Consider the following 26,971-nt stretch of genomic DNA (forward strand, 5'->3'; position numbering starts at 1 on the left):
GTATTCTATAAAGGCAGTTCTGCATGAAACTGTCATAGAATTGCTGCTCAGCGCCAAAACGTTTGCACCCTAATTCTATAAAAGTTGCCAAAAATTGTATGCGCAAATGTGGACACATGCAATTGAATGATGAGGTAATTAGCACCAATAATTGTTTTTTTTAATTGGCACAAGTGAAGCGTCTGTTTACTCTTTCCAAAAATACTAGGACTAGGGGGCATGCAATGACGCTACAAAGTAGTAAATTTAAAACAAATCGGAGAAAATGTTCCTTCACTCAACGTGTAATTAAACTCTGGAATTCATTGCCAGAGAATGTGGTAAAGGCGGTTAGCTTACTAGGGTTTAAAAAAGGTTTGGAAGGCTTCCTAAAGGAAAATTTCATAGCCCATTATTAAAATGGACTTCGGGAAAATCCACTGCTTATTTGTGACCTGGATTGGCCACTGTTGGAAACAGGATGCTGGGCTTGATGGACCTTTGGTCTGTCTCAGGTGGCAACATTTATGTACTTATTTATACATGTATATTTAGGCACGGGATCTGCACTTAAAATTTACATGCAGTCTGAAAAAGGGGGTGTGGAAATAGGAGATCATGGGCATATTGGGGATGTTCCTAAAATTAATGTGCATTGTTATAGAATAAGGGCTTCCTTTACAAAGCCGCTCTAGCGGTTCCTGCGTGGCAAATGAGAGGAAGCCCATAGGAATTGAATGAGCTTCCTCTCATTTGCCATACCAAGAATCAGTAGCGTGGCTTTGTAAAAGAGGCCCTAATGGAGGTACATGCCAAATGAAGGCACGTATATTTGCACCATGTTTCAGTTGGAGTAAAAAAAAGTGCCTAAAGTTATGCACAATTCCTGGATGGAAACGCTATTCTATAAACCGCACCTAACTCTAAGCGTGGCCTGTAGACTAGCGCTTTTTTCAGCACTCATCTTTTTTGGCACCAAATCTACAGAATCTAGCCCTTGGTGCCTAACTGTATCCGACCTTTCTTAAATTTATCCCTATATGTATATTCCCTATTTTACAAAAGGAATGCATATTTATGAGCCTAAATTTGCCTATTGGGTTTTACACCAACTCAAAGGTGTGCACAGATTTTTTAAACAGTTTTTATTTCAGTCAGGACTTTACATGAGGGTTTTAAGGGCCCTGTTTACTAAAGTGCACTAGTGTTTTTAGTGCGTTCTAATGCTAGAGACACCCATATATTCATATGGGTGTCTCTAACGTTAGCATGCGCTAATTTTTAACACATGCTAAAAACATGCCTATAGCATGGCGTAGTAAACAGGGCCCTAAGAGACTAACCTGCTTATAATCGAACGAAAAAAACGCCCAAGAGTCGACCTAAATCGGGAGATGGACGTTAATCTCACAAAAACGAGTAAATCCATATAATTGAAAGCAATGTTTCAGTGCGCCCGTGTCGCTCGTACGTGGACGTAAAAACGTCCAAATAAGAGGCGTGTCGGGGGCGTGTTAGGGGCGGTGATACGACGTGGCCGGGTACAACGTATAACGAATAGCGAAAGGGCTCTGGTTGAGCGGGAAGATGGGCGTAATATGATGGACCCGAAATAAAAGCGACCAGAGCAAGGGGGAAAGCGTCTTTAGACCCATTAGCGATTGTGTGTAGTTGGAGAGTGGCGATATTGTTGGTGGAAGAGCTGAAGTGGTGGTTGCAGAGAGAAAGCCGAGCGTGTTGAGTACCTGTGACGGTCGTCTGTGTGCCCTGCCTCTTTTTGTGTCATACCCTTTCACCGTTCCTTACTCCTACTCCTTTGCTCCATCGCCCCCTTCCCCTTCCCCTATCCCTCCCCATTCACTCTTCCCACGTGTATACTCTATTCCCTGACCTCCGTTTGTCTCTGTGTTCCTGTACTGTTTGGCGAGTGAGTGGCCAGAGGGCGTGGTGGCTGGAAGTGACAGATCTGTGTGTGTTGCTGTTTGTTTGACTACTAGTCCTAATACTTGCACTGGTGGTGGGGATATGGATGCACTTAATGCACTTGTGGCATGCATGCTACACGAAGAGGCCACCCACCGCAGGAGGTATTCACGGCCCCGAGTGTTTAGGCCCCGCACCACCTTCCTACAACTCACTGACCAGCAGTGTCTAACAAGGTTCAGGTTTGATAGGGCCACCATTCGTCAGCTGTGTGAGCAGCTGACACCCCTCCTTCAGCCCCAGACACGTAGGAATAACCCCATCCCTGCCCACCTCAAAATCACTTCCGCTCTCTCTGTCCTGGCCACTGGCAGTTTTCAATCCGTATTAGCTGCTAACACAGGCCTCACCCAGGCTTCTATTTCACACTGTCTCACCCAGTTCCTGGATGCCTTCATGACTCACACCTCACACTACATCACTTTCCCCACCACCCCCCAGGCCCTGCACAACAACATGGCCGCCTTCTATGCTGTTGCTAGATTCCCCTCGGTCATCGGTGTGATAGACTGCACACACGTAGCCCTCAGACCCCCCCGGGCACACGAAGCCACCTACAGAAATAGGAAGGCATTTCATTCTATGAACATGCAAGTTGTATGTGATGCCCAGGGGGAGATATTAGACGTGTGTGCCAGGTACCCCGGCTCCAGCCATGATGCCTACATCCTACAGCACTCGGGCATCTTCCGCAGGTTCGAGCGAGGGGAGTTCATTGGTGGATGGCTACTAGGTAAGTGCAACATGCATGTACCACCCATACTAGACCTCCTCCACTGGGCAATCCTCCGCCCTGGCTTCCTCCACCACAACCCACTATCCAAATCCCCCCGCCCCCCCTGTACCTGCTCCAAGCGATACACACTCATCTATCTCATTCTGCTTTTCTGCAAAGGTGACCGAGGCTACCCGCAGAGGACATGGCTTATGACCCCCCTGATCCACCCACAACCAGGGCCAGAAGAAACCTACAACAGGAAGCATCGCAGCACCCGGGGGATCATTGAGCGCACCTTTGGTTTATTGAAAAACCGCTTCCGCTGTCTGGACCGGTCTGGAGGAGAGCTGCTCTACAGTCCAGAAAAGGTGGCCAAGATCTTTGTGGCGTGCTGTATGTTACACAATTTGGCCCAGCGCAGAGGACAGCCTCTCCCAGAGGAGCCACAGCCACCACCAGAAGAGGCCCCAGATGAGCTGGAAGAGGAGCCCCCTCCACCCCCAGCCCACAGAGCAGAGCTCAATGCCTACCAGCTTGGCGTAAGAGCAAGACAAAGACTCATTGAAACAAGTTTTAGGTGAATGTAAGTGAACATTTATTTTGTACATACAGTGCATATGTGTTTGGTCAACCCCACCACCACCACCACCACCACCCCCCTCCCACACCCACCCCCCTCCCACCAACCCTCACCCTACAGCATGGCCCATCATTTTCCCCTTCCCTTCCCCCGTCCCCTCCTACCCCTCCCACGCCCTTCCTTTGCAGCTGGTGCTGCATGGGAAGTCTCTTCTGAGCTGCTGCTCCCAGTGTCCTCCTCCCTATCCCCACGGCAGCCTGCGGCTTCGGCTGCACCGTGGAAATCGGGCCACCTTCTTGCTTCTAGTGGTCTGGCCACAGGACCCAGAATGGGAGCAGATTTCGCGGGTGCTGCAGGAGTGGGTGCGGAGGCTGAGGAGCGCAATGCCCACCTCTTAGCTGGTGGTTGCTGGTGGTCAGTGGAGGAGGATGTTGATGGCAGGGGCTGCTCCAGCAGCACGGGGGCTGGAGTAGGCGCGGTGCCCTGAGGGCGCAGGTGTTGGATGCTCTGCTCCAGCCATCTCAGTTGCTGGAGCACCTCCTGGTGGCCTTCACGGTGCGCCTGGAGGAGTTCCTGGTGTGCTCGCTGCTGTGCCTCCAGTGCTTGGCGCTGCAGCTCCAGTTTCTGCTGGCGGTACTCCTCCAAGCGCACGTTGTGGCGGAGTAGCTCCGTGGCCAGCCGCAGGAGTTGCCTCCTTTGGCCAGATGGCCTCTGGCGGGGAGCTGGGCCCTCCTCCTCCTCAACAAAGTCCTCCGGTGCTGGAGGTGCGGCCTCTGCTGGTGCAGGTGGTGGTGGTGGTGGCAGAGGCTGGACAGCTGGTGCAGGTGGTGGTGGTGGTGGCAGAGGCTGGACAGCTGGTGCAGGTGGTGGTGGTGGTGGTGGCAGAGGCTGGACAGCTGGTGCAGGTGGTGGTGGTGGTGGCAGAGGCTGGACAGCTGGTGGTGGTAGAGGCTGGACAGCTGGTGCAGGTGGTGGTGGACGCGGAGGATGCACAGCTGGTGCAGGTGGTGGAGGCTGGACTGCTGGTGCTGCAGGCTGTGGAGGTTGAGGCTGGACGGATGGTGTAGGGCGTTGGCCTTGCAGGCCACTAGGGCCAGCCTCCTCTGAGTCTTCACCTGTATAGCACAAGAGTGAGGAATAGTGTTGGTGCAAATAACCCACTTTTGTCTTTCAGCATTCATATACATTGGTATGTCCCCCAACCTGATGACCCAGCAAAGAGATGGTGAGGAGGAATGGAATTGACACGGGTACGAGAGAGAGAGGCCCGCAGGCAGCTGGGTAGAGGTGGTGGATGAGCAGCCAAGAGAAGGACACCACTCACAACGTTGTGCTCAAGCTGTTAGTTGTATAATTGTTAAATTGAACAACATTGCAGCATGTGTTGTGTTACTACTGACTTGCTAAACTGCATAGAACTGCTTTATGACCCCCATTACAGGCTCCTTCAGTTGAATGCATGTGGCCCACACTCAGTAGAGCACAGAGGTCACAGGAGGAACTAGGCACAGTTTGGTAATGGGAAAATAGGAGGGAGTAGTAGGGAAGGACGGCCCCCAGAGTTCTGCCACAGTAGTAACCTACACACACCCATAGGAGCCAACTGGAAAGTAGTATTGGGGGTGCTAAGCCCAGTGACCAACACTCCTCCCTGCACAGCTACATGATCTTTCCTCAATATTGGGGGTGCTCACACACACACACAGCACCCACCCTGTCTGCTTGCTCCTATAACACACATGACCACTACCACTACTCAAATAGAGCTTACAATTAATTCTATAAATATGGGCACACAGGACAAGTAAGAGGAAACCCAATGACAACGGTAGGGATAGGGAGTAAGAGTAGACAGCTAGTGAGTAGGGGTTACCAGGTCACAACAGCATCATAAAGGTGGCCTGTTAATATACATAAAGACAGCCAGAGATACTCCCCCCCCCACCCACCTATCTCCCTCCCTCCTCCTGCCCCCCACTCCTCACCTCCCTCCCCCTGACCCCAACTTCTATAACACAAGTGTACTGCAGCACAACAGATACCCCAACTGCATAATGAAACACCTACCTGAGTCCTCAGCCTGGCCCGAGGTGTCCATGGAGCCAATCCCGTGGATGCCCTCCTGGGGTAGGAGGGAGTACACCATCAGCTCCATGGGTGTAAGGTTGGCAGTGTCATTGCCTGGGGGATTGGCCCCGCCTTCCTCCGAACATCCCTCCTCAGCTTCCGCCACTTCCTCTTGCAGTCCTCCACGTCTCTCCCAGCATGGAAGACAGCATTCAGGCTGTCCCGTACTGCCTCCCATTCCCGCTGCTTTACTGTTGCTGCCAGCCTCTGCCCTGTGGGAGCAAACAGACTCCGGTGCCGCTGTACAATTTCTTGCACCAGGAGCTCCACCTCTGCCTCGAGAAAATTACCCTTCCGGGTCGGCGGCATGCGTGGTGGCATTGTACCAATGGGGTTTTCGAAAATACGGAGTGGGCGTTTATATAGGCGCCAAGAACGCCCATTGAGACGGGGGAATAGGCGTTTCTGATTTGGACGCTACTTTTTCAATTATACACATAATTCCTAAGCGTGCCCAGCTCAGATAGCGATTAGGAACACATGGTTTCGATTATGAGTAGATAAGTATGGGCGTCTCCACCTGCCTTCCCTTTCTTCATTGCCATTTTACCTGCCATTTCCTGCACTTAGACCTTGCCCGATGTTCGTAATAATCAGTTACAGGGTTTTACCCTCACTTATATGAAGGTATGTGTTTAGCTAAGTATGCTTGGGTACACCTGTGTATTTAGGGGGGGGGGGGGGGGGGGAAATTATTGTTGGCCCTCAGCCACCACGCCTTCCGTTTCCTGTCTTCCACATCCCCTGATGCTCCCTTTCTTTCTCCCATTCTCTCTGCCTAGTTGTAGCAGGCAGTGTGTGGGGGCGAACAATTTAGTACAGTCGGCCCAAATCAAACACCCCTCGGTGAGGGTCATTTCAATCAGGGAGATGTGCAGCTAATGTTCCAGAAGATAAAAGGCGCACTACACAGTCTTGAAACAGACGTTCATGGTAAGCTCTCATTTGTCTGCCACCTCTTCTCTTTGTGCTCATAGTCAAGGAGTGTGCATTCACTGTATGTATGTAGTCTGGAGTCAGATGTTAGGTAGCTCTCTTTTCACCAGGTTCCTGTGCACTGTACTGTGGGGTTGGCAGGTTCTCAGTGGTGTGGGCCAGCTGTTGGAGGTGCTGTATTGGTTCCCGGTAGCTTCCATCTTCCTTGTTTTTGTGGTGTACCCCAGTCCCCATTTATGAAGTGGCCACCCATTCTCAAGGTCCATAGGCGGGGGAGGGGAGAATGATTAATGCAATGGATGTGTATAGCACATTATGGAACACCTTCCTAAATTGCTCCATAGGTAGTAGGGTAGGGAACATGCACATTACATTGTTTTTAATCGGTAGCCTGGACAAAATGATCGAGGTGGCTACAGGTAGTGCCACTGAGGCCTATGACGTGGTGGTGAGGGAAAGGGGTGTGTGTACAGGTACCAACCCAAAGTAACTGGTGGTGGCTAAAGCCTGGTGGCTGCTGTGGCCTAGTGGTTAGAGCACCAGCCTTATAATCATAAGGTTGCTGGTTCAAATCCCACCTAAGGCAAGTCAGTTCAGGGACAAAGTTTGACACAAACCCAGAATACTTGAATGTAACACACCTTGATCGACTACTGGAGAAAGTGTGATCACACGTGCAAATAATGAGTACCATTTTTATTTGTGCCCTTCCCTAACACAAGTATTACATTGCAACTGTGATGAAGTAACCATCCATCTATTGGGTTTCCCATTGTTTCCCTTTTGCTCCTCAGCAGTACCTGGAGTTATGTGGAAGTGTGTACCTGGCTGATCACACGTGGTACACTATTAATCTCTTATTGATGGCACTCTGTATTGTGGGTCAGTATGGTGGAGGGGAGGGAGGAAGGGAGAGAGAGATGCTGGCTGGCCATTTTTATTCATGAACACAAATATCCATCCAGCCTCCCCGGCCCAACCCCCCTGCACATATGGCCATGCAGGTTGGAATGAACAGGTGGCGTTCTGTATGGCCAACATTCTCAGACATACATCACCTTCTCATTCACACAGCACATTTAATGCTATGCATATTGCTGCCTCCTTCCTCTCAACTCAACAGCACCATTTGGTGATATGTAATGCACAAGGGAGACAAACACACACACACACCCTGATAGTTATATTATAACAGAAACATTTATTTCCCCCCCACCCCCACCCCTACAAAATAAGCCCCAACAATGCCCTCCTCCCCCCCACAACTCCCCACACACCCCAACAATTCCCTCCCCCACCCCCACAGAACCCCCAACATTTTCCTCCCCCCACACACACAACCCCAACAATTCCCTCCCTCCCCCCACACACACAACCCCAACATTTCCTTCCCCCCACACACACAACCCCAACATTTCCCTCCCTCCCCCCACACACACAACCCCAACAGGCCCCCCCTATTTAAATTAAGGGCGGCCACGCCCTCTTAGTAAGGCCCTCTGTAGCAGGGCAATGAGCAGCCCCAGCAGTACCCTTAGTGGGCCCTGGAGCTGCTCATTGCCCTGCCGTAGGGCTGTCACCTCCTGCAGCAGCTGTTGCTGGCCAACTAGAAGTTGCTGCTGGCCAACTATAAGTTGGTGCTGGCCATCTACCAGCTGCTGCAGGAGGCGCACTACAGTAGCCGGGCCAAAGGCTGGAGGTGGGCCAGGGGACACGGAAGATGGGCCAGGGGATGGAGGTGGGCCAGGGGACACAGAAGCTGGCCCAGGGGATGGAGGTGGGCCAGGCGATGGCGCTGCAGGTGGGGAGGGAGAGGCCTGATATGCAGCTGCAGGTGGGGAGAGATCCTCATCTATGATCAGGACTCCCTCCTCCGAGTCCTCCTCCTCCTCTTCTTCCTGGTGGCCCGCCTCCTGGCCTGGCTGCTGCTCCTCCTCCTCCTCCATGTGCCCCTTCTCCTGCTCCTCCTGCTCCTCCTCCTCCTCCTGTTCCTCCTGCTCCTCCTCCTCCTCCTGCTCCTCCTCCTCCTCCTCCTCCTGGAGGTGGTGGCCCTCCTCATCCTGCCGCTCAGCTTCCTGCTGGTGGAGCCCTGTGTATGTAAAAGGAGTGTGATTGAGATCAGTGCATACACCATGGCTTGCATAGTGCAGTAGCTGGGTGGCGTGAGGCAGGGGATGGGGCAGGGTGTGGTAAGGCGTAGCCTATGCCCATGGGGAATGAGCTGCATCAGATGACATGAAACACAACCCTGGACCCTCCTCTGACACACACCACGCAGGACATGTGGCCATACCAAATTCATTGCTGACCAGCATGTTTGCATTGTGAGATGCAACGAGGGGTTGATGGGCAGTTGTTGTAGGAGTTATTGGGGGGGGGGGGGGGGGCAGTGGGAAGGGTGTTGAGCACAATTCTTTTATGTGATTTAGGCCATAACATGCAGTAAAAGTAGGGCCTCAGGCAGCTGTACCAGGACACAGTAATCAGCCACCACAATAAGGGGAATAGTAAAGTGGGGCATATCATCTCATTCATCTCGGGGGGATGGTCGGACGTTGCAAGCACGCTCATGGGAGAACCCCTGCAACCTGCATCCTTGATCTGGGACAGATATGGTATTACTAGGTGGCTATTAGGCACATGGGAAATGATATTGTACAACACATTTGCTTTATTCATGAAATGTATGTAGTAATGTGTACAGGTGTCCTGTTTTTGAATACTTACGGCGAGCCCTGAGGTGCCTTCGCACCGCCCGGATGAGGTCGGGCCTCTCCCGCCTCACCCGGCGGAACCGCCTCCTTAGGGACTCGAGGTCCCGGTGGACTCCAAAGCGTCTGTAAGATATAAGTTTGTAGAGCAGGGGTCAGGGGTGTTGGTCCTTTTTGTCCTCTGCACACATTCATTTGCTATTCACATACCAGAGAGAGAGGGTCTACAGTGTTGGGGGGGGGGGGGGGGCACCTCCATTGGTAGTAAATCATAGGAGCCACCTTTTTACCATTTTGGGGGGTGGAACCCCCAGTGGAGATGACCCCTCCCTCCATACATATTTGATATTGGGGGTGGGGTGGTGAAGCACCCACAGCAGCCACCGAGTTGGTTCCTATGCAGATGATGCCAGAGAGGTGGGCATGAGGCCAGACAATACCGTTTGTATACATTATAATGTATGCTTGTTAAACTACTTTATATGTGTTATCATGACCATGTTATAAAGTATGGTATAGGTTTCATTGGTCTCATGCTTCCACTATTCGGAGGCGTTGTAACCCACTGGCTGCAAAGAGGGGTTGGAAAATGTGGCCTTCACATAACTAACGATATTTTCACATAACACTAATAGCATAGTCACGATACTAACCTAACGAAATACATTCTTGTAGGTAGGGATGTGGGAATGGTGGTCGTTTAAATAACATACAAATTATTAGTGATTGTGCATATTCCTATATTACTCATGATCCTTGCATGGACACTCCAGTTACTGCTGGTAACATTGATGACGGAGCTGTTATATGTGTAGGTACAGGAGGGGAGGGGGGTTGGGCCATAACCTTACCTTTGTAACCTTTCCCGGATGCGGGACCAGGCTCGCATGGCCTGCAGCCTGGGGGGCAGGTGGTGGTGCTGTATGAAGAGGGTGTGGCGGTGCCTTAGGCACAGCCTGACGAGGAGCAAACTCTCCTCCTCTCCGAAATTCGGCTCTCGCCGTTGTGCCATTTTTCCACGTGTTGGAAAAGAAGTGCCTTATATAGACGACCTTGCGTGAGGGACGTCGTTTCATGCACAGCTCCATATATGGATGACCATTCCATATATGGCCCCTATCAGCACGTGGACGCCCTCGTAAGCATAGACGTCTTTGACGTGCACATGCCTGCAGGAGTGTGAAACGTGCCTTATATAGATGAGTATGACGCACCCCACCCGACCCTTTTCACATATACACAATATGCATTTACTGCATGTTCAGTAGGTGTACAGTGCATGCAGATCCGGACATTCAGATGGGCACATATGATGAAAGTATGGGTGGAGCAGCATGATATGTCTGTAGTTGACACATATATGCGTTCCTCATATATTTCCGTACCCGGATGGCCTGAACAACATGTACTGTACTTGCGATACACCTTTGTACATTATTTTACACACCACGAGATTTGGTCATTTGCACCTGCAATAATCGACCATCTTAGGGCGCCCAATTTAGTCACGCTTATGCGCTCGTCATTTGATTGTTTTCTTACAGGGATAATCGATTATCGAAAAACGCCCACACTATTTTTCCATTATACAGGTCTATTTTTGGACGTTATCGTAAGAACGCCCTAATTCGTACTTGGACGATCTTTCCATTTTGCCCCTCTAATTCTCCTTAATCCCATGTTTTTTATTTTCACCTCCAAAATGAAGAAAAATAAAAGTTTCGGCCTCACTACCCAATTAGTGGTGCTTACACTTCTATAGAAAAGAAAAAATGGGACCACTACATTGGAAGCAGTGCTATTTACACATGGAAGTTGCGAAATTCACATGGAAGTTACTGAGTTTCTGCCGCTTATTTTTTCCACATATGTATTTTGTGAGCGGGTCACCCTTCCAGGCTCTAGCCAGGGCTGACCTTGCTTAGCTTCCTTCACACACAGTCACGGTTGGGCTTTACACTTCTCAGTAATTCACCAGGACTCTGCTTCAAACACAGGGGAGTTCTCTGCCTCCTCTTCACCTTTCACAAATGTTTACCAACACCAGGCTTCTTATAACTGAAGGTTTTATTAGTTGCCATTTAACATAATCTTCATGGCTTATTCCTTCTTCTTCAATTCAAACATTTACAGCAGTTCTTCAAACTTTCACAGTTCAAACAGCCAAACAAAAGCATTTACTTTTCCTTCTCAGAGAGCAGTGCAGCTGTCACCTCTTCAGCAGAGAGCTTCAAAGGTCCACAGAGTTCAGCCAGTACCTTCAAGGGGATCTTCTTCTTCCAGCTGCCAGGTCTCCAGCTCCTCTCTCTTTCACCACTCAGGCAGGTATAAGGTGTTAATTAGCTTCTCCACCCCTTTAGGCTCTTCCCCCTAATTCCAGGCAGGACCCAGCCCATAACAACTTACACCTGTCTCCAGCCCAGGACTCTCCTTGGTCCTAGCAACCTCCACCTGCCCATACCCCTACTGGCTCCCTCTAGTGACTCACCCTGGACATTTTCCCCCATTTCAATGGGAACATCGCCACCTAGTGGCTTAACCAGGCTAGGACAGCCCCTTATTCTTCACAATTTGTAACATAGATTCTCACTGCTTTGCGTGCCAGTAAATATACTTGTACTCCTGCAGATTCTTATAGGTGTTTTACAAAAGGCTCCATGTTTGACAGAGCCTTTTGTAAAATATCAGTGGAGCTGAGTACTTCCTGACCTTTACATCTGACTTCTGATCACAACGTTCTATGTAAAATGGGCCTCATGTCTCACAGTTATTTATTTCAGGCCTGGATGGAGCTGGCATATAATTCAGGCTTTTAAGGAGTTTCTTTGAGAAATTAAAAATATAATGATGGGAACAGGATTGCAGATGGATGTGATAGTCCAGTGAGAGGGATGGAGAGGACTAGAAGAGAAGCACATTAAAAAAAATGTTACAAGGATGCTGTCCTGATTGAGGCTAAAACTGAAAAAAAAAGTAAAAATCATATATTGCTGTTGATCCTGTCAGAATCCTCATTCTCTATCTACTATATGATTCCAAAGCTTTTTAGGCTTTTAGACTATCAACTTTAATTAAAAGTTATTGAAAAGTGGATGGAGGATAATAAACTAGTGTTGAAATGTCAGAAAACTGAGGTCTTTTGGGTCCATTGATTAAACTATGCTTTGAGTTGTACGTGTGTTTTGTCATGGGATACAGCTAGATGTCAAAGTCTAAGTGTATAGTTCAGGTTTGAGCTGGATGGAAGTTTAGCCTTAGAAGAGAAGAAGAATGGACTCTCCACGGAAATATAGAAGAAAGAAATGCAGTACGGATGACAAGCAAGGCCAGGGAGACCTGCTTCTCAATAACAATCTTTATTCAATATGGTGAAACAGTTCATGGGGAGCCCCTGTGAACTGCTTCACCATAAAGATCATTATTGAGAACCTGATCTCCTTGGCTTTGTTTCGTCATCCCTATTGCATTTCTTTCTTCAGTATAATCTTAGAGCCATGCATTTCATAGGTGGTGTACTTTTTCTATCTTTGTTAATTATGGGTTCCTTTTACTGAGCTTGTGGTACAAAAATTAATTTATTTTTGTAGCGCCAGTGTACCCGGTTGTAATCAAGCAGTGCCGCATGCTGCCTGGTTATAGCCGAGTTAATGCGGGAACCCTTACAGCCACCTTAGTGGGTGGCAGTAAGGGCTTCTCCCCTCGAAATGGCCACACAGGAAGTGCTTTATTTGCTGCTCTGCCGTTTCCTGTAGGAAAACAAGACTTCCCTTTTACCAGCTACGGTAAAAGGGGGCCTCAACACACATGTAAAAAACATGTCGACGCCAGCACCGGCCCCTTTCTGCTGAAGCTTAGTAAAAGGGGCCCTATGGAAAGTGAGGGTATTTTTCAACTAGCAGGACCTGTCCACTATGGTACAGTCACTGGTATTAATAAGACTGGGTTATTGTAACGCCTTCTAGTCAGGGCTTGAAGCATTTGCAAAGAATCCAAAATGTGGCAGCCAAATTATTGGTGGGATTAGAGCCTACAGGTCATGTCACTCCTATTTTGAATTCTCTCTACTGGCTTCCTATAATTCAATGAGTGTAATTTAAGTTGTTGAATTTAGCATTACATTTTTTTCACCTGTAAACCTAATTTATTTGATCTTCCTCACAAAGACACTTATCTGTTTGGGTGACTTGTTTCCAGGATGCCAGGTTGTTTGCTTTCACTGGGACTAAAGGCCAGATTAAGCCCAACTGGTGCCCTCTGGGACTCGTTATGATTTCATCTTGAAGAATTTATTTAAAGAAGTTTATCAGTTGGACAGTTGAAACAAGGTCCCCATGGAATCAGCCTAGCAGTGAGTTAAAGATACCATCTAAGTGTTGCAAGCTATGGCCGGTGATAGAATCAACCGATTCCTGCCTTACTGTGACACATAGTTGAATCGGAATACAGCCAGATATGGATACAATCCACTGACAAGGACTGAGCCCATTGAGGACGTGATATTCCTGACCACTTAACATTAAGTGCCCACTTATTGATTGTTTATGGAGATAGCACAATCCAGTGCATGTTTGTTATAGAGTTAGTATATCTAAGAGTACTAGAACAGTTGATTATAGCACATTTGTTATTTCCTTGATGTGCACGAGGTTATTTGGAGTAAGTGATAGGATTGACTCACTCGGTTCTTAGACTTGTGAGAGAAGAATATACAATTTTATTATTTAACAGAGCACGGGTGTTTTTGCTCAAAAATTGAAAAAATTCTTGTGAGAAGCTCTATGATTGAGAAACTTGTCCACCCTTAGAGGCCTAATACACCTCGGTGGTGCCTCGCTTGGGTGAGTTCATACTCTGAGAACTTCCCTATGATCTATCAGATCTTTCAATTAGTAATTCAGAACCATATTAGGTCAATCCTCTCACTATTTCATCTCCTTTATTGATCATACTCTGGTTTCTATACCACTTGTTACAATTTTTACCAGAGATAGATTTCGGAACTCATTTTGATCAACTGGTGCCCTAAGCACAGCCCAACAATGTTGCCCCTTGACCTTGTATTGTTTAACTGAAAAGGTATTAAGACTCAATAAGTGCTGAGAAATATCATTATTGTATGAAACAAAACATCATATATATGTATAATGATTAGAAAAACAGTGAAATACATGTTGGATAATGGGTGTGGTAGGTGAAGTGAAAGTTAAGGGCATGACAGCTAGGGGAAAAACATGCTTATTTTGCTTAATGGTTAATCTAGGGCTGGGCTAAAATGTACCATTCAAGTGCTAGAGCCTTATTGTAAACACTTCTTTTTCTATGGAACAATTTGCTTATAACCTTGCATTTTATAGATGACCTTTTGGGATTCAGAAGAGCACTTAAAAAAGGCATGCTGCAAAATGCATTAAATTGTTTTGTGTTGATTTTCTAGTCAGTACACAACGATTGTGCATTTTTAAATTTTTTTGTAACTTTTTCAGGTGGGGGTGTGTCATGGGTGGAGAAAGGGCATGGAGGAGTTATCCAGCTTGCATGCTCAAATTAGCGTGTTCTGGAAAAGGCAGAGTTTACTCAGGAGCATCTAGCATCTTCTAAATATGAGGTGGTAATCATTGTTCCCTCCAAGCTGAGTCCTCCAACTGCATTGCTGCCATTGGGGTCAGTGCTTCAATATTGTGTCTTCCATCACCAGGGACAGGCAGGTTCCCTGGAGTCCTGCAGAGTTTGCCTGGTTCTCACTATTGAGAATGTGCTTGTGAAACAGTGCTCTCTACTGGCAGGACTATAGGCGGAGGACTTCAGTTCAGTTTAGAGGAAACAGTGGGGGTCTTTTACTAAGGCTCACTGGTGTTTGTAGCGTGTGTTAAAAATAGGCATGCGCTAAATGCTAAAGACGCCCATAGGAATAGATTGGTGTCTTTAACGTTTACCTCGCGCCTATTTTTAACACACACTAAAAACGCCAGCGTGCCTTAGTAAAAGACCCCCAGTAGTGGTAAGTTCTCCCATGGTGTTTTTTTTTTCTTCAAATAACTCATGTTAATATGAACATTAGTGTATGACCTAAAAATACTTGAAAAATGCTTTACGTACTGCCATGTTAGAAATGGGCTTAGCGCACAGGAAAGTCCTGCGTTAAAATGTGCTAAGTCCATTTTCTAATGTATTTTAATGAAAGGGCACCTAAAAGAGTTACAACAGTGCTTTTCAAAGGGCACAAATATAGAGAGGCATAAACATTGCTCCCAGCTTTCCAAAATATCTGTCTGACTGGCCTTGAGGACTGGGTTGAGAACCCTGTATGAAAATCCCCATTGATTAGTCAACTGTGATGCTGACAGAGAGCCCTAACCATTTATATCGGGTTTTGTTACAAATTCCAAACTTTTATTATGAAGGTCAAGTACCTGACTTCTTTTTGCCAGATTCAGAGCTTTTGCATGTTAAGCATAAATGAAGATTACATTAGAGAAATCAACACTGAAGCAAACTTCAGTTATCACTCGCTTACCCAGCTCAAGTTTATTTAATAAAATATATGATTTGTGCTTTGTGTGAGTGCTAAGTACAATAATACATTATTGATTAGGAATCTGCATTATGTTTTGAAAGAGGAAAATAATATAACCTGTGTCTCTACTTTCCTATAAATCTATTTGTGATGCCATTTGTGATATGACCACGTAAAAAGGGTTTGGTGACATTTCATCACACAACAGTTCATCACCACATCACTTCCTCAGCGAGCCAGTTCATGATCACTGCAGACAAAATTTCATCATGCAACAGTTCATCACATATTCAAGCTAATTCTATTCAAAATTATAAGCACAGAAAACATGTGGCAAATGGAGAGATGGGTGTGCCAGAGCACATTGGTGTCTTTTGCACCAAAATATGAGCCTTGTTAAAACTTTTTGCAAGACTCATAATTAGGTGCAGAAGAACAGCATTTTTATCACTTGATATTTCGTCACATGCAGAAATCTAAATGTATTCAAATTATATGCACAGCAAAATTGCGTGGTAAATAGAGCAAAGATGCATTGATGAGCTGTCGCATGACAAAGTGACACATTTAGGTGTCAAGAATTCTTTTCTTCTGTGCCTAAATATAAGCCTCATGAAAATTTTCCCCTTAATTCCATATATGGTGCCCAAAATTGCACACCGAAGCCGCTCGAACAGTTTAATTGAGTAACAAGCTAACTAGCAATAATTGGGTGCTAACAACTAATTATTGCAGTTAATTGGCTCCAATTAGGATTTGCACATGCATCTTCTTAAGTGCTATTCTATAAATATTCATGCTCAAGTCTTTTAGCATGCAACTGAAAAGGGGCGTGGGCATAGGAGGGATCAGGGGCCTTCACTAAAATGCGTGCAGGGGCGCTCTGCACTATTCTATAAAAGACGTGCAACTCTGAGCGCAGTGTATGGAATACTGCTCTTTGTGGAATTTTTATTGGCACCTATATTTAGGCACTATTTACTGAATCTAGGGGCCCTTTTATTAAGCTGCATAAGCGTCTACGTGCGCCCAACATGCACCAAAATGGAGTTACTGCTCAACTACTGAGTGGCTCTTGCGGTAATTTCATTTTTGGCGCACATCCGATACGCGTGTCTGCAAAATATTTTTTATTTTCGAGCGCATATAACAGATGCGCGCCAAGTTGCATTTGGCGTGCTTAGGTCATTACTGCCCGGTTACCGCGTGAGTCTTTACCTCTAGGTCAATGGCTGGCGGTAAAGTCTAAGACCCAAAATGGGCACGCGGCAAGTTTCATTTTGCCGCACGTCTGTTTTCAGCAAAAAATGCCTTTTTTACAAGCGTGCTAAAAAATGGATCGGCGTGCACCGAAAACCCACGCCTACACTACCACAAGCCATTTTTCAGCATGTCTTTGTAAAAGGACACCCTAGTTCTTTATGTGCAAGAAGTTTTATTAACGCTCATTTCTAGGCACAGAAGGACAGGCGCCAATGAGTGCTGGCACCCCCCCACCCCCCATTTGACACAAGTTTTCTGCACATATAATTTGAATACATTTAGCGTTAATATGTAGTTAAGTTGTGTGTGATGAAGTGTCACATGATGTGGCTTGGTGGTGAATTGTCAGTGATGAACTGGCTCTTGATGGATTGACACATGATGAGATGTCTGTTCACCTGTAAAAAGAGTGTTGGGATCTGAGTGCTATGGGAATCCATACCTTTCATGTTCTTCATTTCTCTGCATTTAAGTGAGATCCATAATGTTCTTCTAGCACAGAAGTTTTGCTTAGCAAAAATGCACAAAGTGTTGCCTGCTGTGAGAACCAAACTGCTATTCTTCAGTTCTCAATAGGGTTACCAAATTTTTTTTGTTCAGTTATATAAACGAAACTGTAGCTATTACAGACAAAAGGTTTTTGAACTGACAATTTGAGGCTAAGTGTTTAGAAAGTCCTCAACAGAGGAAGCATTTCACTGTGCCTTAAACTTTTAAATGGAAATATTAGGCAACTCAAACTGTTCTAATATTTTAAAGCAGTTCTGAGGATGGGTGATTTTGCAAATAGGTCACCTAATTAGGGAAAGGAACAGGGATGGGATTTTGATATACTGTCTTTCTGTGGTCACAATCAAAGCAGTTTACAAATTATATATAGGTACTTATTTTGGACCTGGGGTAATGGAGGGTTAAGTGTCTTACCCAGAGTCACAAGTAGGGGAATTGAACCCAGTTCTCCTAGTTCTTAGGCCCCTTCACTAACCATTAGGCTACTCCTCTACTCCTAGTACAGTAAGTGTGTGCATAAATTATAAACAAAAGTCAACACACAGGATATTATTCACTAAGGGGCCCTTTTACTAAGCCACGTAAGCGCCTACGTGCACCCAATCACACCAAAATGGAGTTACCACCCTTCTACCGTATGGCTCTTGTGGTAATTTCATTTTTGGCACACGTCCATTACGCACGTCCAAAAAATAATTTTTATAAAGTGGATATTTAAAAAAGGAGGAAAAGACCTCATTAATCTAGTGCAAATTCCTTGGATTACTTAAAAACTCGTTTTTCTTGATCAATCATGACTGCAACAAGTTAAAAAGTAATCATTGGTCAGAAAAACCTCCTTTGTAATGTTGAAAAAAAATAATCAAAATGTGCTCTTTTATAGACCAAATCTTAACTATAAATGTTCCCGTTTATATTTAAGGAGCACACTTAGCTTAGTTGAAGTCTTGTAACAAAAGCACTCTCCTTCCATATGGCTGCCGCTGTTCACAGAGCACCTCTCAGCTTGAACTATGAGGCTGGATGGCGTTGGTCCCCTGACACAGGAAAACATAGTTAAGACATGGCCGGTTGGATCACTGTGGTTCAACTTGTTGTCATGTTGGGACATAAAATACATCTTTTCAATTCTGGTGGACTCTTGAGTTGCTTATCATCCCTCACCTCTGTCATCACTTCTCTTATTTTTCATCAGATCCAGTTGGTATTCATCCTGATCCTATACCAAGAGATAACTGTTTTGGATTGATTCCAGACAAGCCAATTCAAGTCATAAGTACATAAGTATTGCCATACTGGGAAAGACCAAAAGTCCATCAAGCCCAGCATCCTGTTTCCAACAGTGGCAATCTATCAAGACAGTTCTTATAGAACACCACAGGATAATTGGTAATAGGGGAAAGTTAATTACAAAAGAGTCTTTCTTTAACTTTCCAGTTGAATTAGAAAAGTATTTCAGTATGTGAGCTTTGTTTTATGATAATGAGAGATTTTGAGTTGTGCTGCAGAGCTAACTGTTCATGGAGGTACTCACGGGGTATGGAGCCAGGTTTGATCCATATACTACAGTCAGCTATATACACATAAATCCATTTTACATATACTTCTACCCAAGACAAGCACCAAAAGATTTATTTTATGTCCCAATATGACAACAAATTAAATTACAGTGCTCATGGTGATCCAACCGGCCATGTTTCAATGTAGTTTGACTGTGTCAGGGGACCACAAGTCCAATCAGCTCTCAGGACACAGATCTCCAAGTTTATTAATAATGTAGTTAAAAAGCTTTTTTTTTAAATTTAAACTGAGGCAATTGAGATCTATTAGATTGTGGTTTTTCAAAAAACATTATGGCCTCATGATTCTATCTTTTGTACTGTCACAATTAGATTATTGTAATTCTATCTATGTAGGACTTTCCAGGACACTACTTGATACACTGCAGCTATTGTAGACCACTGCTGCTAAACTGGCCTCTGACTACAACAAATACAATAGAGCTACTCCCCTACTAGTTGAGCTACACTGGCTCCCAATCTGAGCTAGGTTAACATATAAGATCGCTTGCTTCGTTTACAATCTTCCGAAAACTACTGAAAACCAACCTGTTCAAGAAGGCATACCATAATGATCCATCCTAAATGCTAGATAACTAGACTTTACATGAACTAGACAAAACCGATCTCTTTACACTAGACTGATAACCTACGTTGCTACTAATGAAAGCTACGCAATACGCACTACCACTTTATTTCCCATGCTGGAAATGAACTTTCTATAGTTGATTATCGAATCTATTTTATAATTCACTCTATCATTAAGAAATTCAATGCAATACCACTTTGTATTCTACTTTACTATTTATGCACCTTAATGCAAGACCACTTCTAATTCTCTATCCAGAAATGGCGATCGCCATAACTGCATAATGTAAGCCACATTGAGCCTGCCAATTGGTGGGAAAATGTGGGATACAAATGCAACAAATAAACCTTTATATGGCCAAAGCTCTGTCTATTTTATCTCTCTTCCTCCAGGTTGACGTTTAAATTTAAGAATAAGATCTTTTGTAACCATCTATTCAAGGCGTAATATCTAAAAGAAATCATGAACAATCTTATTCCTATCAAGCTACAAAAATCTGGAGCTCTCTGCCAGCAAATTTAAGATCTCAAACACATGATGATTCCTTTCGAAAACAGCTAAAACCTATTTTTTTGTAATGATCATTTAATCTGTAAATTGAGCTGAGAAATTTAGAGGGTCTTTTACAAAGGCACTATAGCATTTTTAGTGCGCGCTCATTAGTGCACGCTTCACTAGAGACTCCCATAGAAATATATGGGCGTCTAATATTTAGCGCATACTTATTTTTAGAGCATGCTAAAAACAGTAGCACGCCTTTGTAAAATGACCCCTTAGTTATTTACAGTTATATTGGATGCTATTCTTATTTTTTTGTATACAGAAGGAATTAGGGTTAATAAACACTGGATTAGATTAGTTTCTCTCTCTCCCTCCCTCTCTCTCTCTCTCTCTCTCTACACCAGTTTCAAGAAGCTCCATCATATACTAAAGTCATGTCCAACAGCATCTGGATAATCAGGGACCTTCCAAAATACTACAGTGATCCAACATTTGCTCTTTTATCCATCTTTTATGATGTTAGAAGTCTGTGGACGATTGGATCTGTATAAGTATGCTTGCTGTTTCTCCTTTCCTTTTTTTTTTTAATCTCTTCACCTCGGCCTTTGCTTTTCCTTCAAGATAGCTGTTATTTCCTGTCAAGGTATTTGGCATTCCTTTCCTCTTCCAATTAGTATAATTGTGAACCACTTTGGCATTATGCAATGAAAGGCAGTATAGTAAATTCTAATAAACAATAAACCATGACAGTAAATTCAGTGATGGTTGCAAAGCCAATTTTTCTGACACTTTTTTTTCCTCAGCAGTCATTCAATAAAAAACAGAAATTGCGGATCAGCACATCAGTGGCAGGCAGTTGGATGATGTTCAAAGATATTTATGTAAGTACCAATCTACCTAGGTAAAATTGCTCTCCTCAACATGGCTAAAAATGTGTGTGGGTTCTCACAGTGCTGCTGGAAAAAGAGCCCTTCCCATGGCCATATGTAGCTAAGGGAAAGAAAACAGCATGCACACATAGGATTTTCAAATATACGCATTTTATATAGGCCCTCTTAGACTGTCCATATAGGTGGAGGTTTTTCACATGAACACTTTGCACTTTCTAATTTTTAATACATATCAATGTGAGTAGTTTGTCTTTCAAAAATTTGCATAAAGTATATATGTTAAAAGCATCCACATAAGATCACTTTCACTAGTCTGCGTTAACCAGTGAATGCATGTCCATGCACATTCATTTGCATTAATGCAATTTAATGAAGGTTAAATAGTACAGGGACCCTTTTAAAAGGTGCAGTAGGCTCTACACGCATGTAGCAAAACATGACTACTGCCAGGCTACTGCGTCCCTCTGGTGGTAATTTTGGATCTGGAGTGTGCCCATAACGCCGTGACAAATTATTATTTTTTAAAAAATTTTCTGTCACATACGGCATTTCTGGTGTTAATTGACAGTTCGCACATGCTGACCGGTTACCACACGTGTAACGCGTGAGCCCCCCACTAGATCACCCACACTACTGCAGGCCACTTTTTGACAAGCCTTAGTAAAAGGACCCCACAATTTGATATTCTCAATAGGACCTACTTACTAACTATACATTTAAAACTTGAATTAATTTGAGTTATGTGTATGAAGATATATTTACAAAATAAATACCTGTATATAATATGTAAGCCGCTTTGATTGTAACCACAGAAAAGTGGTATATCAAGTCCCATCCCCTTTCCCTTATTTACTGGTTAACACCCATAATTTTCAATTACATGGGCTTTTTGATAATTGCCTCATTAATAATGGTACAGCCAGAAAGTGTGACCAGCCTTACTTAGAGGGGTTCTTCACTATTTGGAATATTGATACCTAGCAGGGACTGCCATTTTGTACAATAGTGGTGCTGATCCCTACAAAAGAGTCTAAAGTTTGAGTAAATAGGGGGTTCAAGGGATTGTTCTAGTTCCTGAGCTTTTGAGAAAGGTCTTTAAAGAGTGTGGTGCTAGACACACAAGGAGAGTTGACCTTGGAAGGTGGTCACCAGTATTGGGAATTTTAATCATGACTGGGGCTGAGGTTTAGTGGACGTCAGAGGGACACTGGGCCACCAGGGCCTTAAAAATATATCTGGGGAGGAGCCTTGGACACCCTGGCTAGTGGCCCCTTCAAGGCCTACCATGTAAAACCTTGGTCCTCAGAAAAAATAAACTGTAACTCAATGAGGTTTCTTTTTTTTTTTTTTTTAATGTATTCTCTGAAAACTGGCCTGCAAAAATTCACACACACACAAAAAGTCTTGATATACTATCAAGCCTTTTTTTGTGTGTGAATTTTTGGAAAATCCTCCATTCAGAAGCTGCTTTGCATAAATTCGCAAAAGCAGTAAATGTAAAATTATATATGAAGTTCATTTCTTGTGAACATTTTCTACCACGAAGGGCACTTTTATGAAGCTACATTGCAAAAATACATTTCTCATGAAGAAAAGCAAATGCAAGTGCATAAATTTTGCATGCTTTTGGCTATACTTTGTTTTTCTTCCCATAAAACACACTTTAGTGAAGTGGCTTTGCAGAATTATTATATCATGACAAAAGTCTGGAAAGTCTGCAAGATACCAGAACCAATATTACCAAGCACCGTAAGGTGGAAAAGTTTTTTCTTTCCTTCTTATGTAAAAAAAAAGGCCCCAGAAAAGTGGAAATGTAAGTAGTTATGTTTTCTTGTATATGTTCATTTCTTCATGAGATTTCTGGCTTGCAGCTGAGTCTCACGCTTTTTCCATATCAGCAGTATGATGTAGATCAGGTACGACAGGCTGTTTATCTCATATTCATGGTAAGAAAATACAGCTCAGAAAGAACATTTTCCTGGCAGACCTAACAAACAAAGCTAGTAAAAGAAGAAACCTAAGAATAGAGATTAAAATGCAGTTTAAAGAAAACAGAGTGCTGTAGGGAGTAATTCAGGGTATCTTACTTCTTATCAAGCAGAAAAACAAAGGTGATAAAGAGAAAACAAAAGAATAGAATAGATAAGAACGTATGACTAGTGATATCACAGGTCATAGAATAGCTGGGTATGAACCAGAGGGCTACAACTCTCTACAAACAAATTGGATTAATGCTGGCAGGTTGGTCCTGGGACAGGGCTGGATTGAGGCATAGGCAAACTAGGTACATGCCTAGGGCTCATAAGATTAAGGGAACCCTGTCAGATGTGCTCAGGACTCTAGGATTGCTAACTGTCTGAATTTGTTTTCAGGATTCTACACATTTATAAATTTGCTGCTTCAAAGCCAGATGGATAGCTAAAATGTCTGGATATTTTTCAGAACCTAGACTTTATAGCAGGGTTTCTTAATCTTTTTTTTGGTTCCTATACTTTTAAAACTGATCATTGAAACCCTTGCATCCCCTTCCTAAGCCATGTGTCCACTAGTGACTGCTGTGTGGAGTGGAGGATTGGCCTACTACTACTTAACATTTCTAAAGCGCTACTAGGGTTATGCAGCGCTGTGCAATTTAACATAGAAGGACAATCCCTGCTCAAGTGGTTAGAGCACTGGTCTTGATATCCAGAGGTGGCCGCTTCAAATTCCACTGCTGCTCCTTGCGATCTTGGGCAAGTCACTTAACCCTCCATTGCCTCAGGTGCAAACTTAGATTGAGAACCCTCCAGAGACAGAAATATGCAGTGTACCTGAATGTAAGTCACCTTGCGCTACTACTGAAAAAGGTGTGAGCAAAATCTAAATAAAAACATATCTATGTATTTATTAACATTTATTTACCATCTTTATACAGTATGTCAATGTTGGCTCCTAATAGTGCTAACTTCTAACGTCACTAAAATTACAGTAGTAAACAGTTATACTACCAATAATTGTTCTAATAACCGCCTTCTCTCTGTCTAAAAAGTTTCAGTAAATTACTTCAGATTTCAAGAGCCTTCTCTGTATCCTGTTTGACTTCTGTCCACACCCCTTGAGGGGGCAAAGCAGGCACCACTGGTTTAGAACCTCTGTTCTATAGCTGTCCAATCCCCCTCCTTTCTAACCAATGGGAAGGCTTCTAGTCACAGGAAGAGGCCCTGAGCTGCAAGTGCTCTGCATAGGCCTTGGAGACAGCCAGAAAAACCAGTGCGTGTCTTGGGAGTGAGGGGTGGAGGGTGTTGAAAAGGGTATGAATATAAGAGGAATAGAGAAAAGTATGAGGGGGCTGCTAAAACTGGTAGCACATACAAGAACTTTATATGATGGTGGGCAGAGTTGGTTGGGAGGAGGTAGTGGGCACTGACTGAATGAGCACGTGAGTAGCAGAAACAGCATGGCATCACAAGAGGGAGAGAAAGAAAGAGAGAGAGAGAGAGAGAGAGAGAGAGTAAGCATGCAGGGCCAGATTAATACTATATTGGACCCTAGGCAAACATATACTTGTGGACCCCCCTTACCATGTAACCTTCGCTGGATTTACTTCTTTTCTCACTGCTGCCCTCCCCTCCCACCATACACATTCCTATACATTTGAGGTGCAGACCACATTGGGCAGCAACAAGGGGGCATTTGTCCTGCCCATTTCCCCCTAGACCATCAGGGACCCTCAAGGGTTGTCTCGAGAGAGCCTATGGGGATGGGGATAGAGCCTGGGGATGGCCTAGAATTTCTTCAAGGGGATGGTGGGATCTTAAGCGGGGATATATCAGGTAGGAGGTAGGAGGGGGGATCAGAAGGGTGATGGTCATTATCTGACCACAGTGGCATTCTGAGGGGTGCTGACACCCGGGGCGGATCGCCGATGCGCCCCAACCCCCGGGTGCAGCGCCCCCCCATGCAGCGCGACCCCCCCCCCCGGTGAAGGGACACCCCCCACCCCAGCAAAAGAACCCCCCCCCCCGGGTGCACACCGCTGGGGGGGTGCCGCGTGCCGGTCAGCATCGTTGGTTTCCATGCTCCCTCTGCCCCGGAACAGGTTACTTCCTGTTCTGGGGCAGAGGGAGCATGGAAACCAACGATGCTGACCGGCGCGCGGCACCCCCCCAGCAGCGTGCACCTGGGGCGGATTGCCCCCACCGCCTCCCCCCCTTGGTGCGCGACTGTCTGGCCAGAATGTTTATACAGGCCCAACCAATATTAAGCTGGACCTGCATAAGTGTCTTATACAGTTCTCGGCTGAATATTGGCCAGGATCCACGTAAGACCTGGTGGCTAGCACCTACAAAATTAGACTCAAATGTTGGACATGGCCCCGCATTAAATATCGGGGGCTAATTCTGATCTTGGCAGTCAGCAATTTAAAAAATGCTGACCACCATAGGCAGAATATCGACTGGTTGATGTTTAAGACTGACAGTAGACAGGAGATTGTATTTTAGAATTTGTTTTCAATAGGGGGATTGTAAAGCAGAGGAGGCATTGGACTGGAAGAAGATTATTTTATAATGTTTTCATCTGCTCTGTACAGTTTGCAAATTGAAAGAATGTGAAATACAAGGTTGAACATTAATGTTTATTAAAATTAGAGTTAAAACATAAAAGCCTTTCTTCACAACCTCAGATATCTGTCTAGAAAAGATCAACTGATAATCTATCAAGACTCCCAAATATTTAAAGGTGTCAACTAAGGTTACTGGTGATTCTAACAAAATCAGTATCGTATCTAGGTGAAAAGCATGTCCTGTAATCCAGCATGCAATTGTTATAGAAATATTTAACACCAACTGGTTTTTTTAAGCCAATCTGATATTAAATAAAGGCAATGTTGCAAAGATGTTAAATCCAGGGAGTCTGGAGAAACTGTAGCCACCAACAAGATGTCATCCGCATATAGATAAACACTGAAACCAGTATCCTGAATCAGAGTTGCCAAAGGACTCAGGAAAATATTAACCAATATTGTTGATAAGGCTGATCCTTGGGGGAAATGGCAGTTCAGAGGATCAGATTTAGAAACAGTTGCTCCTCTAATAACATCAAATGTTCATTCCTGCAGGAACAATGAAAACCAACTTAATACTGTACCCCTGAGCCCTATTAACTGCAGTCTTAGAAGTAATAAATGATGGTCAACTAAATCAAACATCAAAGTCAAATGTAAAGACACAGCTAATACTCTATGTCCATTTTCCAGGATAGAATTGTCTTCACTAAGGAAAGCCGTCAAGATTGTTTCAGTACTAGGATTCATCTGAAATCCAGATTCTACAAAAGTCGTCAGCTGTTTCACTACTACCTTATCTAACAATTTGAATGGAAAACTGATATAGGTCTGTAGCTAGTAACATTTGATTGGTCTAAAGAAGCATTCTTCAATAGTGTCCAATCATTGCATGTTTCCAACAAGGTGGTGTAACACTCAAAAACAAGCTTTGATTCAGCATAGGAAGCTCATTTGCTGTATTCTCCTCTGTTCTTTCTATCTCCAATGCCAGCTGTTCATTCAATGTCTGTACATTGCCTAAGTACTCCAGCATTATCTGAGTCTACTATCTCAGGTAACTGCTTTGGTTCATTACCTTGTAGAACAAAAAAACACTTTTTTTTTTAGTTCAAAAGATTTTTATTAGTATGTTTGAAGACCAGAAAAATAACAGTGAACAAGCAATATAAAAACTCCCCAAAAGGAAAAGAAGGCAACCAAGAGAGAATAGTCACTCTAAATCATAAAATACAATAAACATTTCAATCCTTATGCAGCAAGGGCATCTGAATAGGCATCAATTTCAGCAACAACGCCCCCCAAAATGCATTGATAATTTGGATAAAGAACACCAACTTAACCAACGTGGAGGGGCATAATCGAAAGGCGCCGGCCAAATAGATGGCCGGCCATCTATATGGCCGGCGCCGCAAAGAGCAGTCCCGAACCATATTATTGAAAAAGATGGCCGGTCATCTTTCGTTTTGATAATACAGTTCGGCCCGGCCAAATGTCAGAGATGGCCGGGTTTGAGATGGCCAGCATCGGTTTTCGCCGATAATGGAAACTGATGCCTGCCGTCTCAA

Source organism: Microcaecilia unicolor, chromosome 8 (genome assembly GCF_901765095.1).
Source record: "Microcaecilia unicolor chromosome 8, aMicUni1.1, whole genome shotgun sequence".
In the NCBI taxonomy this organism is placed as follows: domain Eukaryota; kingdom Metazoa; phylum Chordata; class Amphibia; order Gymnophiona; family Siphonopidae; genus Microcaecilia; species Microcaecilia unicolor.